Here is a 14,964-nt window from a genome sequence, read left to right as displayed (position 1 = left end):
ATAGAGGCCTCATTCATAAAAAGGCTTCTGAGGATCAGTTGGTAACCTTTTTTCAGTTGAGTTTTGGAGCTCTCTCATTATTGTCTCTCTCTCTCACTCTTGGACACTTAGAGTTTCTTGGAGAACTTTGGCATTGGAGAAAGAAAGGCAAAGAAGGCAAGAGGAAGCAAAGATCAAGCAAGGAAAGGTAGGATCAAGTAGCTACAACAGGCTTCATTGTAGGTATCGAATTTCATGTGTATTTTCCTTGGTAGATGGCATACATGGTATTGCATGCGGTTATTTTTTATCATGCAATGGGTTTTTCCAGGTGTGACAATGCTCTTCAACCTAACCTTGCCATTTCTTGATAACTTTGATGAGATGGGTTCTCATATTCGGTTGAGCTGGGATGGACGGATGGATTCGAAGCTGAGTGGGTTGGATCTATGAAATGACAAACACATGGCCCAGTGTTCCTTGAATTAGACTATGGATAACAGTGAAGCCACTCGCATAGTAACCCCTGAGTGAGACTGTGGGTTGCGATAAAGCCAAGATTGTGTGCCTTGGTGAGCCTAGGAATCCTTGCCGGTAAATGGCAGGATATACGATAAAGCCAAGAGGCGGATTTCTCTCCGTTGGGCCTAGTAGTCCCAGGATAGGATGTACGTTAAAGCATGGAGAGTGTGTCCTAGTGATCCATGGATTGGATTGTGGATTATGGTAAAGCCTGAGAGACTAGGAGGCACTCCAATTCCTGATGGTGTAGGTGGAGAACTTCAATGGTGCATCTGTGCTTGTTTGGTGTTTTTATGGTGTGTTCTATGAGCACCACATTCATGCCTGGAATATGGCATGGGGGTGATTGGTTGAAGAGAGACTTGGCTTAGCTAATATATGGTTGGGTGGAACGTGGTAGTCCCATCTCCGGTTGGTTTATTGCTTTCATTAATAATGAATTCATTCCCTTGGTTTCATGTGTAAATGTACTGATTTATATGTGGATCTTATGGCTGATATATTTATGGTATTTCCGTTGTTACTATGTTTGTTATATGTATGTTTTATGAGAACGACTATGTATGGCTCTCAACATGTTTTTACTTGTAAATGAATGGATAATGTATCTATGACCTAATAGATGATAATGCATAAAAGTATATGTGGGAACAATGGTTCTTAGTGATTCTCAGATAAGTCTGAGATCGCTATTTTTAATTCTGTTGGTTACACCTGTAAATTACATGTTTGTGATATGTTTGATGCTAGTAGGGGTCCGATTAAGATCTTGTTTAACTTATTTCTTTTGCATCATTGTTTCCCTATTCTTTTATTGCTCTTAAGTTATCATTCCATTTTGGGCAGTGACCTGGGCTCTGGGACTAAAAAAGTGGCTCAAATCTCGGGGATGCTGGCACAAAACTGGAAAAATGAGTCTCTGGACGCTGGTAGGAAAGCCTAGGAGAGCGAGTCGGGGTTTCCAGACGCTATCATGCATATAGCATGAAAACAATTGAGGCTTAAGATGGTCAAAACTTCAATAGGACCCAAGGGCAAGATGTATGAAGTGTTGGATTGGTTCCTAAGGGTCCTGAAGGTGATGTTGAATGTTTGTGTGTTATGTTTCCGTCAATTCCACTTCCTTAAGGTCACATAGGAGGTAAAATCCAATCATAGTAGCCTCTCGTCACATGTTTACCCCGGTTAGCTGGTTACTTGGGTAGATGTGGGAGGAGGGTGTTACAGAGTGGTATCAGAGCATGGTTCACCCCTCAAACTAGATGGGCTATGTCTATTGGTCATGCATGTATGTAAGTTGCATTTGTGTCTCTCACACTTGCATTCCATGTGCTTGTTGCATTGTATAATGTTGATCATGGTTGCAGTAAGGTTGTCATGAGGAACTTGATGATTGATTTTGTGGAATGCATCATCATGAGTATATGACTGGTTACATATTTTTATATGTCTCTTGATTACATCTTTGTATGTTAGTATTCATTCTTTTATGTTTGACTATAGGTATCAATATTGTAGGTTTGGTTACAAGAGTTGATCGCTTATGCTCGACTACATGCGTTTATGCATATGTGTAGTTGATTAGGCATTTCTTATGCATGTTGAAAGTTGCATGTGGCAATGGGAACAATGACGTAATGGTTGTTTTCATGCATGAGGTCATAGCATGCATGGATGATATGACCTTGCATTGATGATTGGACCCTATATAGAATGATGTTTATGTGTTGATGCATTTATTTGTACAAGTCTATATGTTCTTATGTTTATGTTATACATGTATCACGCTGATTTCTTGATCTTGCAGACGAGGTAGCTTCACCAAATTATACTAAGGTATGTTGATTTATTGTGATTTGGTTTATTTGACATATTATGCATTGCAGGAAAGAAATATCAAATCGCTAGCAAGATGGTTAACTACAATGACTCTCCATATGAATCTTAAGAGCAATATGGTGTTCGGAACTCTTCTGATTTGGCAGTTACACTAAGAAGCTTAAAGGAAGAAATAAGGAGTTGTAAGGTGGATAATGACAGGATCATATAGGCACAAGAGAAGCAAGTAGAGGTTAATTCTATACTTCTTCAGAGTTTGTCAGAATTTCAGTGACAAGGGCCACTTCGGATCAACTATGGACAGGAGGACAAAACTAATGGAGTATATGGCAGTAGGTCTCCTGGTAGACACGGGTCAGATAGATCTGATATGGTGAGACATTGCAGGTTGTTAGACACTCCTTATAGGAGGGGTGATGAGTACAGGTACTATTCTAGTTCTAGTTCTGACAAATATCATGATCGCCATCGTTATCATCCCTACAAGAGGAATGATAAGGGACACTTGCCATATGAGTTTAAGAAAGCGAAACCACCTACTTTTGATGGAGATGTGAAGAAGTCAGAAGATGGAGAGGCTTGGATACTTGGTATGAACAAATTATTTGAGTTGCATGAGTACACAGATAATATGAAGGTCAAAATCACTATCTTTAGCTTGAAGGGTAAAGCAGGCATTTGCTGGGAAGCAGTTCAGCATGTGAAATTGAATGGAGATCCATTTCTGGGCAAGGTAAATGGAAGTCGATTGAAGACATACACTGGGGATCCGGCCCAATGACAACATGATGGTAGCACAGTCTTAGTGCTCCAGGTAGCTACAAGGAGGCGCAGGACTATAAACTACACTGCCCATTGTGTAGAGCTGCGCGACAGGGGCTCTACGCGAATCAGGAGGCTATCACAGTATCGGAAGGAGCATGAATGGAGCTATGTTATAAGGGTGGAAACCGTGAAGCGTAGCGAGAAAGTGATTGTTACAATCACTGTTCATGATTTGACTACTAGGAGACGGTTAAAAGGAGCAGGTGGCTGACATTTAAGACAATTAAGGCTGAATTTAAGAATAAAATTTTGGGAAATCTTCCGCCAATCTAGCATTTATGGATGGATTTTGGGGGGAATGGTCGAATTTGAATTCGAATTCGCTTATAAATTACAGATGGTTGTCCAATGAAAAACACTTTACATTCTAAGAATTTTTGGGTTGTGTTGTCTGTTACGCATGAACTGTGACTACTTAGAAGCTTTGATCGCAAGCCCCATGTTTGACACATTGCCTGAGTTAGATTAAAAATTCTTTAACAACTTCATGTCTACACCAACCAAGATCGCTAGTACTAGGGGAGCTGTCACCTTTGAGGGTGTTTCTCTAAAAGTGATGATTATGGAGGTTCTAGTAGCAGTGCCTACGACATTGAGGTCGCCTAGGCCAAAGCCTATGCCGATGACAGAGGTCCCTAAGCTGAATAAGGACAAACATAAGCAACCAATGCCGATGTGTGAGTCACTGTGGAAACATTCAGCTACACAGGCTCAAAGGAAAGAAAAGAAGAGCGCGAAGAAGAAGGAGAAGGTGGTCGATAAGGAGGCAGAGGAGGGCATAGAAGACATCGAAAAAAAGGGTGTAGACCCTATTTCTAATTTTTCGAAGTATATCCCTTTGTGCAAAGGCAAGGTGAAGGTCCCGAAGGACCCAGATGCCAGAAAGTTCTCCCTCAACACACCACTATTGCCAGAGAACATCACCTTTGAAGGTCCACGCTTGGCACAGGTCCCGCACTTGAAGCTTGAAGATTGGGATTTGGCGGACCATGAGCGGTTCCCCCACCTTGCTACTGACACCTTCATGCATAGGGTTTTCTACAAGGAGTTTGGTGTCACCGCGTTGGAGCCGGTGGAATGGATTCGCGGAGTCAACAAGTCAGGGTTTCTAAACCTTTTATTGATGCCACACTATTATCGGTCAAATATCAACCTGATTGTCATCAAGTAGCTATTGTGCCTGGTGCATGCAGGTGCATATGGTTAAATGAGCTCATACCTATCACATATATTTTGATCCATCAGATCACATTATTACCACACTCAGGACTGAATCTGGCCCAAGCGTTTGGTGGAAAGACGAGTGAGCACGACCACTTTGAGAAGATGAAGGACAAGTTTAAACTTGTCAAAAAGTCGCACGGGTATTTGCTTACCAGCATTATTGACCTGATGTTCAAGATTTCCACGCAGCTTTTGGTTGGCAAAGTTATGCGCAAGTGCCGCATGGCTAAGGTGTCGGCACCAGTGGTTTCATTGGTAGCCTAGTGCAAAGAGCGTGTACAGTTCAATTGGGCATGCTACCTGTGCAATGAGTTCCTCACAAACTGCAGAGAGGCACAAAATGATGCTAAGGTGTTCCACTATTCATGGCTATTAATTTCGATTGTGCTGGTCACGTGGAATTTGCCAGAGGATAGCTAGTTTCCTCCTGTGGAGAAGGATTTACCAGAAGTGACAAAGTTTGCATCTCTCTGGGCCACCAAGGATGTTGTGTAGGTCACCAAAAGCAAAGTCTTTTGGGTGTTAATGGAGGGGATCATTCGCATGGCCATCAACCAAAAGCCATGGTTTTCAAAAATTGTGTTCGAGCAACTGTTAGGGTACGCAGAGTTCAAAGCGGACTTCCACCATGTTTATATTTGAGTGCAAAAGGACCCAGAATAGAAATGGTCTGACTTACCCTACCTGGCTATGGATGACGCTATTTCAGAGGTCATCAAGCATTGGCCAACAGAGTGGCACTCTACATCCGATGTGGCCGTCGAGACTAGCAAGTCTATGAAGAAGCAGAAAAAGGAAGCGGCCAGACAGAAGGTTCAGTAGTTGTCTGAAAAGAGGAAGAAAGAGGCCGAAGAGAAGGTCCACGTAGAAGTAGAGTGTGCCGCCAAGGAACATGTATAGAAGGAAGAGCACGAGTTTGAGAAAAGTCAGAAGTCTCCTTCACCACTAACACAGGAGGAAGAACAGTCAAAATAGGGTGGCGGTGAGCAGTAGGTGAGCACTCCCTTGCGAGTGAAGCGGTATAGGGAGCACAAAAAGGAGGTTCCACGGAGGAAGATGAAAGCCACCAAGTCCTCGCTAGATCCAATTACTTTGGGAGAGGGCGACTTCGATGAGATTGGCGATAAGGTGCGAGATACTACAACAGAACTGTTGCAGCAGTTTGAGCAACAACAGAAGAAGGCATTGAGCACCATCTAGAAGGACCTACGCGAGCTGCAGATCCAGGCGACGAGAATCCAGGTAGGTGCAGGACAGAGCAGTGCTACACCAACCAGTTTGGCATTGGGGACCACTCAAGCAGCAGAGATGGCTCGGTCAGTAGATCTCTAGGCAGTTGTGTTACCTGATGGTGCTTTGAGCACGGACGCGACCGCTTACAAGGCTATTGTTGGCACTTTGAAGAATGTTGGCCTCAACCTGGATGTGATCCTCTGCGAGTTTATTCACACACTAAAAGCAGGTGTGATATCAGAAGTTAAGGCCCCGGAGCAGCACGCATTAACCCTGATCAACGAGTATAGATTTAACAATGAACATATGTTCGTGGAGAAAACAACACCGCTAGAAGCATGGAATAAATTTTGGGCTTAGAATGAAAAACTTGCAGCCATGGTGGTCGAGGCATGTAGGACATTCCCTAAACTGCATATCCCGGAGGAAGCGTTGGTGGATGTAAATATTAGGAAGTTGGCTGCAAGTGTGTGCAACACAAAAATAGAAGTGGCCAAGGTTCAATTTGAATTGAATGAGAAGATAATAGAGCTAGAGTTGAATTCACAGCCTTCAACTCCACCAAAGGTCAGAGCATAGCATGAAGCCACTGTAAAAGATGGAGTCGCAGCAGTGGATGTCGCGGTGGTGGATTGCACTGCACTCTTCGAGCAATGCATGGAGGTAGTCACAACTCTGTAGGAAGATACTAACCTACATAGATTTAACACAGAAGCCCGTGAACTGCAATAGTGGTATGATGAAGTGAGAGCGATGATGCACACCGTCACTATAGCACAACGATTGGCCAAGCTGCATGAGGCCAACACTTTCTCGAACAGGTTGAGGCAGCGCAAAGGAAAGAGGTGATCCTCAAGGCCAGATTGGGGCCTTGGCTGGATGAGGCCTATGTTATCTCTTCCACCATTAAGGAAAATTTGGCAAGCCTACAGAGAACACAACATAAAATCAAGCAAGACAGTGCAGGACCAACAACAGAACAACTGGTGGAGCAGATCAAACAGGCAGCCACGCAGAGCGCGTCTAAGGTAGCAATAGCATAGGTAGAGCTGGGAGGTCTTTGTAGTAATATCTCTACACCAACAAAGTTACTCAAGGCCAAGTCATGATATTTGTGTTGGGGGCATGTTGGGACAGGGTCCCCTAGGGTCAATTTTGGGGAAAAAGCGCAAATTTTTGGGCAAAAAAGCACAAGTTTTGTTGTAGAAAATGTAAAGTCTCCACAAGTTGTGGTCACGGAGCGCGTAGATAGTAAAGTGTCATAAAGGATTTTACCCTTCTTTTATGTAAGTTGTGTCAGCTTTAGTAGATCTACCCATGGTCTGCGGACCATGGGATTATATAAAAAGGAAAGTCTTAGAGAGTCTAAGAAGTAGTAGCAATGAAGAAGATGAATGTAATGGGTAAATAGGAGAAAGAGTGAAGAAGTCTTAGAGTAGAAAAGAGGCTTTGGAGCTGTGTGCGCAAAGGCCTAGAGTAGAGTCCAAAACTGAGTGTGTGGACTGGTCTTAAGTCTGTAAGCAGAACTAAAGTATCAATAAAGAGATTATTCTGGAAATATCTGTGTTTTATCTATTTTCTCCTGTTATGATTAAATGCACTATTATGTTATGATGAATGATGGATTTATGAATTATTACTGTATTGATGCGTGATTTTACATGATTTGTATTGGCATATGAACACAAGTAATAATAATTGTTTACGCGAAGAATATCTTGTTGAATGTTAAAGTTAGTGAACACTTACGCCAATCTGGGCAAATACGGACTAGGAGTAATTACAGAGGCACGTAAGTGGTTGATTCACCTATTTAGGGTCTGCGAAAGACAATAGTAGGCCTTCATGGAGGTCTAGAGGTTGGATAAACAAGGTTATATCGATAAGTCTTAAAGACTTATCGATCTGCGTGAAGACAGGTTTAGGGCATAAAACGAGATCACACTCATCTCAGGGTGCAGAAACTTGGTTCCAGCATCCCCCAATACTGCTTCGAGTGAGACTTCAGTCCGCATAGAAAAAAGCAAGTTCTTATTCATTTTGAGGTTGGAAGTAGCCTTGAGCGATATATAAGTAAGGTATAATAAAAAACCGTGATGAATTATAGTGCAAAAATAAGGCGCTTTGGTTATGAAACCAGAACAAGCTCTTGAATGACTACTAGTATATTGATCCCATGTGGATCATCCCCATAGTAGCTCGTCGTTTTCATTTTCACTCAATATGGGAATAGGTGGGTATTGTGGATGGGAACAACTCATGGGTTGATGCCGAAAGGGCCAGTAGTGTAGGGATTTGTTTGGCAAACTCAAATCTGAACCTAGGTGAGGACCCACTAAGCCAACAATAACCAGACCGAGATGCTTGAAAACCACATGCAGAAAGTGCTATTACTGAAGATGAAGTTGAAGTTCAAGAGTGCTCCAAATGGATGTTATTCTTCTTCATTGTTGCTTCCAAGGCTTCCATCTTCTTAAAGCATTTGGATTCTAAGTGGCCATCTCGATTACAAAAGTTGCAATGTATATCAGTCTTATTCCCTTTGTTTTTATTTTCCTTATCATTTTTTTGAATTGATTATTCATTTTGAGACTGAAAGTGCTTAGGACCCTTGGTTTGTTTAGGACCATTGTTTTTAGGATGTTTCTTCTTAGGATTCTTTGAACTTGGTTGCTACTGGGTGGCTAAGGATTTCTTAGAAGAGTTTCCAAGATTAAGAAGACCAAGATGTAAGATTTTTTCTTGTTTTCTTATTAAAGAATCACAAAAGGCATCAAAAGAGGGGGACTTGTAGTCTTGTCCTTGAGAAATAAAGGCTTCTCTAGTAGAATGGAAGGTGGAAACAAAAATAGAGTAGGCTGGTCCCAACTTAGTAAGAATGGAATAAATAATGCTACCATCTTCTTTCTTAAACTTAACACCTTCCAAGAGAAGTCTAAGGGTCTTGAACTTGTGTTGGGTAGCGGATCCCCCGCGTAAGGGTTTTTGGTCTAAAGTACGAAATTTTGGGTAAGAATAGGGTAAACACTCCACGAAGTGCGTAGAGCGCGATATGTAATGGGTCAAATCAAAGGGTTTTCCGCCTAATAATAATGTAAAATAATAGAAGTTGAGTCAGCCTAACCATGAGTCGTGGACCATGGAAATGTAAAAATATAGAAAGCTGCTAAGGGTAGAGTCAGTCTTATTTTGGGGATCTAAATGCATGGGTTATTGGAAGCAAGATCAATCTTGAGTTTGTAAGTCCGAGTCTGGGGTAGTGATAGGGATAGAGGCTCTGCATCTGAGTGCACGGGGTCCTAGTAGAGTCCAGAGCTATATGCGCAGACCCCTGCACCTGTGTGCGCAGGGCGGAAGTGGAATGTACTGGATTGACCATACTAATAAAAGATAAGTGATTCTAGAATATTGTGATCTGTGCTCAATCTGTTTTATGCATTTATAATGATCTCTGTGTTATGCTTATTAAAGTGAATCTATAACCCCTCTGGGTACGCACACGGGTTAATATTGCTAAATGTTTGCTTGAAGACCCTAAGAACTAGATCTGATCTTTAAGAAACTTATTACGAGCAATATAGAGAGGCGTGAAGCCGTAGGGAGCATCATGAACTTTCCAAGTTCTCATCACGACATCCCTCTGGTGTGGAAACCTGGTTTTAGCACCCCCCCCCGACTACCTTGGGTGAGACCTCAGTCTGCGCTCCGCGGACTGTTGTTGAAAGGGTCGGTAGCGCAGGTTTTGTTTGGCTAAATAACTCTTCCGAACCTGGGTCAGGCCCCAATAAGCCAACAAATGGTTCTGTTGTTGGGACCGGGATCTGCCTAAGGGATGTCTGATGTCTGAACACTGGAACCCTACGAAGAAAGAACTTGAATATTGGTTGGATCAGAAGTTGCATGAGTTTGTGGTGCATGAAAATAGAAACCCGTAGATATCAGAAGAGAGGTGGTTGGATCGTTACATATACATGGATATCCACGAGATCTTTTTCACGTCTTTCTCAACAGAGATGTACGAGTGGATCGCAAGACTGGCTGACAATGTGGGAAGGTGCAGACTTGATCAACCTATAGTGTGGACCCCAGAGATGGTGCGCAGGCTAGAAGCATCGAGAGACAAGATCGCAAAGGTAGTATATCACTGGCTGGATCAGATCATAGGAGGATTCATCACTGAGTTTGCGATAGATACCATTGTAATCTACAACAAAGCGGAGAGACACTTCCTCCAAGGGCTGCAGGGTAAGTGCATCAAATTGCTAAATACTTGGATTAAAATGCTGTTATGCGAAAAGCGGGTTATGCGAATCCATTGATGTCTGGGGTAACACGAAGCAGAAGAGGCTACCAAGGGATTGAAGGATTAGGAAATAGTCCCCTGATCTCACTGTTGCAAGAAAGCGAAGCGGAGCTTGCTGGGTTTTCCCCGGGGAGCACTGTTCGGTTGATAAACCAGCACATTCCTCGGTCACTGCATCCAACCATGTCGTCGCCCACTTCACCGACATCACCCCCGCCATCACCAACCACATCGCCTTCCGTTCCACCACCTCCACCTCCAAGAGTCGGAATGGCGGAAGCAATCAAGCTACCAGTATTTAGGGGCGTAGGAAATGAGGCAACGAATCAGTTCTGGTTCGTAGCAAAGGCAGTATGGGAAGCCAAAGGCATTACGAATGAGAACCTTAAAAAGGCCACGCTAGTAAGCGTGCTATAGGATCGTGCGCTGATGTGGTATATAAAGCACATTAACGATCATCCCATTGATGGGTTAGCAGAGATTGAGCGTGCCTTGAACAAAGAGTTTAGTCGACCAAAGTTGAAGACCCAGTCGATCATTGGGTTCAAAGAAATTGTGATGCTTCCGGGAGAAACTCTGTGGGACCTAGACCAGAGGTTGAAAAGTATGATTCGAGAAGCTAACATGACACTGAAAGATGCTCAACACTATGCGTGGTTTGTGGCATCTTTGAAACCACACCTGAGGACAGTGCTCTCGCAGGAGAAGGTCTCGACCTAGGCGAAAGGATTAGAAATAGCGATGCGGTTGCATGAGACTCCTATACAGGATCTTGGGTTGGGAGTTCAACAAATCCACGTGCAGCTACAAAACCTATGCTTAGAAATGAAAAACTTGAAACGGGAAAAGGCACCCTGGGTAGATGTGGACACAGAGGTATGGTGCGTCAAATCTAAGGGGCAAGGTCATGATAGGGATCACTGCACCGTATTTATGAAGTTCCTGCCAAGAGGAGGGGCGGTGCCATTAAGACTGGAAGTGCAGACAGGACCAAGTGCGGCGCCCGCCCTCTAGTGTGTGATTTGTCAAGTAGGAGGCAAGCACGCAACCGACAACTTTCACCTATTACAGAAGTATACCCAAACACTGCAGCAGTTATATTGCAATTTCTGTAGATCAGTTGGGCACGATGAACAAACGTGTCAAAGCTACGACTTAATGATGGAGAGAACCCTAGCCTATCGAGTGCAGACTGAGACATGGGGTTTCGACATGGCCACAAAGCCGCACGACGGATTTCTAGGCTGGGGATGAGGGAGAGGAGGTATGGGGCTGGGGCAAGGCCGTGGCCAGCTAATCTATTATAATTGTGGAGGGCCAGGGCATTACGCATGAGAATGCACCAACCCTACAAGAGTATCTTGTCCATACTATGAACAATTTGACCATGAAATGGTAGACTACCTGACATTGATCACCCAAATGCATGAAAAAGAGGTGGTGCAACCGTCGCCAACTCAAAACATCCAAATGATGAGATCTAAACCTCGAGAGGAAGAACCTATGGTAAGCATGGTATTTAGAAGCAACGTGACCACGAGGGAAGATAGGATTAATCAGCCTGAAGAAGGTTCACAAGGTCGCAAAGTGTCAGTAAAGGACCCAGGATCGGAAAAGAAATAGGCGAAGGAAGCTGGCAAGGAAGCCAAGTAGGGCTTCGCGGTGGTCTCTACTCTAGGTAGTAAGACCCAACTTGAGCTAGCAATGGACCCGTCTATTCTTACTACCTTTTTAGAGACATGTACAAAGCTGTTACGTGACACCAAGGCAGTGAAGGGACTACAAGAGTTAATTGGTAGGTGCTCAGGGTCAGAAGAACCACGAGTAATTCAGAAGTTGGGAAAGTACGCGCTGCATACTGGGTGGGAGATGCGGCTAACAACGCAAATTGGAGACTATGAGATGGATCAGGTCGTCTTGGACTTGGGATCAGATGCGAATGTATTACCCAAACAGACATGGGAGCGTATGGGCAGGCCAACACTACAGTGGTCCCCGATTCAATTGCGGATGGAAAACCAACAAAAGATCTTGCCCATGGGATGACTGCAAGGGGTGACCGTCAACATTGAAGGTGTTAGTACACAAATCGACTTCGAGGTGATAGAAATTGTGGACGACAGTAACTCGTACCCTGCACTGCTAGGTATAGACTGGGCAATGGAGATGAACGGGGTTATCAACCTAAAAAAATGCAAAATGATATTCGAGAAAAAGCCGCTACGGGTAGTAGTTCCGTTGGATCCCGCCTAAGGTACGTGCTACACTGAGCCAGTGCACAAAGACGACAGTGAAAATGAATTGGACTGAATCTACCAGATCATAGCACGGGACCCAATGAAGCTGACAGTAGATGAAAACACCTCCTGGGAGCGCAACAGTTCGTGCACAGTAAATTCTGAGGAAGAGATGGAACGATGGCAGAACCGACTATAGGGGGTATTAACACTAAGTTGTAATATGATGACTATGTCGCTGCGACGCGTGACTTCCAAAGCAAGGGAGGTGCCAACACCTGAGGACGTAGCACGCATGGCGGCAGATACAGATCGCCGGAGAAAGAAGAGACTGGCACAAAACAGGCATGGTGTGCATCCAACAGCAGGGCGAGCAACCATTAGGCAAGATAAAGGATGGCTGTCAAAAGGAGGGAGAAATATGGTGCGAATGCCCTCCCGAATAGGCAATTGGAGGTCGAGTCTATCGTGACAACAGGAACGATGATGCATTCCAGCTACCCATGGCCATGTAATCAAGGTACTTGGAGGAAGCATGCACAGTGTTCGCACTTATAGACGGGGTACTAAGAGCCCACGCATTCCGAAGGATCGAAGAAGTCACCCACCGGACCGCCTACGATCAAGGACGACGGCGAGGCAACGAGATGGAACTGAGGGGACTTCCACTGCGAACGCCAGGGATAAGGAAATCCAGCGAGTACTTGAAACCATTTGGCGTGGCAGCCAAAGTCTGCGCAAAATCAATGAAGAATGCGCACGGCTGGAAAGAAGAAGTGCGGAGATGGAAAAGGAAATCAGCCGAATACAGGCGAAGTTAAGGGAACCAAATCTGGCCGGCCTACCTACAATACTGGAACATTCTATAACCTTGCTATCATGTTGCCCCCACACCCTCCTAAACGCACAGAATGCGCGGCTCGCCTCAATTCTAGGATTGGCGAGGGGTGCGTGCAGCCCGGGCTAGCAAGGAAGTGGAAGGCGCGCATGAGGTGTGTGCCCACCTGACTATCCATAGGGGGCCTAGTCTCAGCATCCCACATAGTTGAAAGAGAGCGAGGGACTCAAAAGAAGTCTGTAGGCCGGCTGTGCGAATCGGTCGTAGCGCGCAGGGCCAGAAGGAAGTCGAAAACAGGTCCGTGTACCAAGGATTGCGCTACTGCGACGTTAGGATAGAAGGTGACCATTGCAGGCACTGTTCATGATAAGATGTCCCATTTAAGGCACCGAGGAGTGGGCAGCGGGCCATCATATCATAGCAAGAAAGGAAGTTACCACCAAATTCGCATTAATGAGCCATGAATGGAGGGAATGGTCAAGTTTCAATTTGAACCGGCATATAAAGCATGGATCCCAACCACCGTGAACACTTTGCCTCTTCCACCATACTGATATCTAGCCAATAACAAGACGATGGATGAGTCACTCATAAGGAATAGCCCGTGGTTTAAAAAATTGCCGAAAGACACGCAAGAGAGCTTACTTAGGGCACAGGAAGGGGCTGAGGAGGCGCTGCAGGACCCCCTGCAGCAGGAAGGAGCTACACTTGAAATACCTAAATCACCTCGGACACCACGAACCAAGAAGAGCACACAGACAGCAAAACCGGTCCGCACATCCCCTCAAAACCCACGTAGGGGCAAGTTACCAATGGAGGAAAAAGGCAAGGCTGTTACGATTGACAGTGATGACAAGGATGAGATCCCCATGACCGAGATTGAGGAAATCAAACCTAAGGAAGAGCGGGAAGAAGTCCAGACTCCAGCAAAATGGCCGAAGTATGTTCCCCACAGAAAGGGAAGACCCCTGCTCCTAAGGATGTAGATGTTGTGGATGACAAGCTCTTCACCCCAACGCTCCCTATAGGGATCTTGTTCGAAGGATCGGCGACTGGCCACATCCCGACCATCAAATTTGAAGATTGGGACTTGGCCGATACTGAAAAATTCCCCCACTTAGCCAACAGAGAACTAATGGAGCAACGACTGGAGGGGGCGGTTATGACACTTCAGCCGTGGAAATGGCTACGGGAAGTAGAGGCAGCTAGCTTACTTTGCCTTCTGTCAATTATGCATTGTCATAGGCCCCCTATTACAATAATCGTCATTAAGAAGTTACTATGTTTGGTACATAATGAATTCTTATGGATAAATAAGCCTATCCCTATCATGACGGAACTCATTCACAGGATTACTCAGCTTCCATGTAACGGCAAGGATCCCGTGGAGATCTTGGATATGAAAGGTGACCGGGCAATGAAGGAAGCCCTGAAGAAGAAATTCAACCTAGAGAAAACTCAGCGTGGATATGTGATTGACAGGATTGCCGATAAAGGGGTCCGTGTGGCCACCCAGTTATTGGCAGGAAAAGTAATGAGAAAATGTTGTAGCAATGATGTCCCAGCCATGGTCATCGCATTGGGGGAAAAATGCATAGCAGGGGAGTGGTTTAATTGGGCACAGTTTCTTTGTGACAAATTCCTCGCCAACTGTCAGGAGGCTCAGGAGGAGGGGAAGACCTTCTACTACCCATGGTTGTTGTTATCCATCCTGCTAGTTGCGAGCGAGCTACCCGAATATTCTCAGTTTCCCTCATAGGACCAGGAATGGCCAAAGGCTGCATGATTCGGGTTTCTTTGGGTGACCAAGGACACCAGAAGAACCATCGATATCAAGATCTTCTAGGTCCTGATGGAGACCAGCATTTGCCAGTGGATTGATCAGCAACCCCACCTGTCCATGGAAGTATATGAAAGTGTGAAGAGCATTGTCATGTTTAAGGTGGATATGCACAATGTCTACA

Source organism: Pinus tabuliformis, chromosome 4_2, assembly GCF_031772625.1.
Source record: "Pinus tabuliformis cultivar Carrire ecotype Pingquan chromosome 4_2, CPIR1, whole genome shotgun sequence".
In the NCBI taxonomy this organism is placed as follows: Eukaryota; Viridiplantae; Streptophyta; class Pinopsida; order Pinales; family Pinaceae; genus Pinus; species Pinus tabuliformis.
Note: the sequence above shows the minus strand (reverse complement) of the source record.